Here is a 3,547-nt window from a genome sequence, read left to right as displayed (position 1 = left end):
AATTTTTGTAATTATTATTAATATATAGTTTTTTCTTTTTATGTTGGTCTTTATAGTCAATGTGGAAGTGATTAATGATCCTGATTGGTTCCATAGGCAGGTGATGGATTTTCTCTCATGCTCAACTAACAATCCTAACTACCAAATAGAGAGAATAAAATCTAATCCCTCCACTACTATAAATAGAGCATACATTCCCACAGTTTTTCTCATCTCACATACAAACATACACATATATACATTTGAATAGGCTGTTTTTATTAAAGATGAATAGCAAGGTGTTTGTGTTGATGGTGTGCTTGCTTTTCACCTATGCTGCAGCTACTAGTGCTAGTGATGCAACAAAAGTAGTGGAAATAATCCCTGCAACTGCAAGTGGATATTATCATGTGTTGGGATCATCAGGATCAGAACTTGGCAAATGCGATACCTATTGCCTTGTTTTCTTCCTTAAAGTTTGTTGCGATTCTTACTCCCTGCCACTGCCACGTAAGATGGCAAGCTATGCATAGCTGCTCTATATCTATCTATCTATCTATCTATGCATGCATGAAATTATGAAATAAGTAACTATAGAGTATATGTCTCACTCTATAGAGTACCTACCACGCATATATGTATACGTGCCTCTTATTGTTATCGATCAATGTAACATGCTTCAATAATATCGTATTTTCATTTTTCTCTTTATGATTTACATGAACATCATACAAATTCATCGTATCAAGATTCAAATAGAATACGTCAATGAAAAATAAGGAATTATCCATCGTAAAAAATGATGCCAATAATTATGCTAAATCATGGCCGTTGTTCATTATCAAAAATACTATTTATACGTTAAAATCAGCTACAAAAATTAATTATCAATGTATTTATATAAATGTGATTTAATTTATTTTCAATAGCTATGTCACATGTGTCAATGAGTTATACCTCAAATAACATAGTTTCTCCATATTCAACTAAGAAGTCGTAGGTTCACCAATATAAAATACATGTTAAAATACAAATATATATATAAAAAATAAATTAAATTACACATGTATTTTTGTACAAATAATATTTTTGTATTTTTGTTATGGCCCAGCCTAGCTGGCCCAGCCCGAGAACATCCCGACCCGCTTGGTCGGGTTAACACACATGACCCGTCCAGTATGCGATCCGGACACGCACCTTTGCTACCAGCTGCATGACAGCTGTGGAGAAGGAAACTTTCAAGAAGGAGGTCTTCCTGTGTGGAGCCCGCCCTACTGACATGATATATAAGAGGAGGGTCCTACCCCTCCCCCAAGTAGGGGTGGCAAGCGGGAAAGCCCGCCACGCCCCGCCCCGCCTAGTGAGGCGGTCCTAGAATTCTAGCCCATTCTGTCTATATATAATTTCACAACCATATTAATAAATTTATAATTTCTAATGGCATAAAAAATTATATTTTTTATATTCACAAAAATTAAATTCTTTGTAATTATAAATATCTATAAATATAATTATAAACCAAATTTTTATTCAAAATATAAGTATAAATATTCTCTCCAATGCAAAATAAACATAATCCAAAACATAATTGTAAATATTGTCTCTAAAATAACATAAACATAATTCAAAACACTCAATTTTTATTTTCATACTCTTGTAAGTTAGGTTGGGGAAAGTTAGGTTTTGGCAAAAAAATTACAAAAATACCCCTTCACTAAAAAAAACCTTAGCCCAGCGGGAAAGCCCGCCCCGCCCCGCCAAAGCCCGCGGTTTAAGCGGTGCGGGTTAGACGGACTTTTGCTATTTGGCGGTCCCGATTTTTCAGCCTAACTCGCCTTTTTTGGCGGATTACGCGAGTCGACTCGGCGGGTTTAGGCCCGTTTACCACCTCTACCCCCAAGGTACGTCACCATAACTTTTTCCCTCGTACCGCCTGCACATTTTTTGACTTGAGTGTCGAAGTGTCCTTATAGGTGGCACTCCCTTCACATTAACAAGAGCTCGAGAAGTCGACCGCTCCCAAATTTTACATCCCAGACCCAAATTGAGGCCAGCATTCACCTTCACACCCAGCAAACACCTCCAAACCGTCCAATAACTGACCAACCGAACAATTTTCAAATTCCAATACACGAGTATAGTCTATTGATCATTTATTAACATAATTTCTTTTCATGGTCCCAAATACACATTCAACTAATATAGTGTGAATGTGTGATAGTGTAGTACCAAGAAAAACAACACCCAAAAGTGATCAAAAGTACGTTGTCTTTTTGTTGGTCCTTTGATTTCTCTAACTCTAACTGATTGTTCATAATATAAGTAAGAGAAATCTAATTTAAATTTCTTTTCAACATGTACGTGTAGTACAATATAAGCAAGAGAAATTCATCACTCAAATTTATCTTTAAATGCTTATATATCAAATATACGCCAGAAAAATGTAATCTTATTTAACATATCTAGTATGATTTTTATGATGAAACAAGATCCATATATATGCAAAACTTCAGCAACAACTCAAGTTTACTTAGATGTATATAGTTACACGTTAAAAGAACATGCATACAAAATAGTTCAACAAGGATTAAACTCGAGACTTAGTTATAAAAATTTTGATATTATGTTTTGAAATTACTCTTTTCAAAACTTAAGTTAATAAAAAAGAATATATGAAATAATTATATTTCTAATAATAATAAATACAAATAAAATGCATTAAAGCTAAATAATCATTAGACTCCCACTACTAAATGAAAGACTTAAGTTATGATTATAACACCCATATAAAATTTCAAACTCTTCATATTTTATAGGAAAATACTATTTGTACACCAAAATCAGCACTAAAATTAGCCATTAATGTATTTGTGTATAAATATATGTGTAGTTTAATTTATTTTCAATATGTATTTATATTTCAGTGTGTATTTTATACTGGTGGCTGATTTTGATGTACACGTAGCATAACTCTATTTTATATGTATATAAAGTGAGAAAAATATCAGAGTGAGAATGTCAAGTAACGATTTAATTATTATTGTTTTTGTAATTATGTCATGTGTATGAGTTTTATTATATCTTAATTTAATTTAACGGTGATTAGAAGGTTAGAAATATAATTATTGATATGATTTTTTTTATTCGTTTAAATTTTTTAAAAAAAATTATTTTATGACATAGTGTCAGAATTTATCTGATCTAACCATTAGATCGGTCCACCAAAAAATTTTTTTACATGTAAGAATACCTTAAAAATATAACTATTTATATAACATTTTATATTAATTTAAATTTTTGAGAGACGTAATTTTATGATATAAATTTTTATTTTTTTATTAAAAAAATTTAAAAGAAATAAAAAATCAACTCCACCATCTAATTAAGAATAATATATATATATAATTAGTATGAAATAATAAAAAAGTATGGAATCTCCCAAATCCCAAACTACCATGCAAGTATCTCTCATGCTCAACTACCAATCCAAACTACCAAAAATAGATATACCAATACACACATATATGTCTCCCTAGCGCCATTATATTGCTCCTATAAATAGAGCAAA

This window comes from Arachis ipaensis, chromosome B06 (assembly GCF_000816755.2).
Source record: "Arachis ipaensis cultivar K30076 chromosome B06, Araip1.1, whole genome shotgun sequence".
Classification (NCBI taxonomy): domain Eukaryota; kingdom Viridiplantae; phylum Streptophyta; class Magnoliopsida; order Fabales; family Fabaceae; genus Arachis; species Arachis ipaensis.
Note: the sequence above shows the minus strand (reverse complement) of the source record.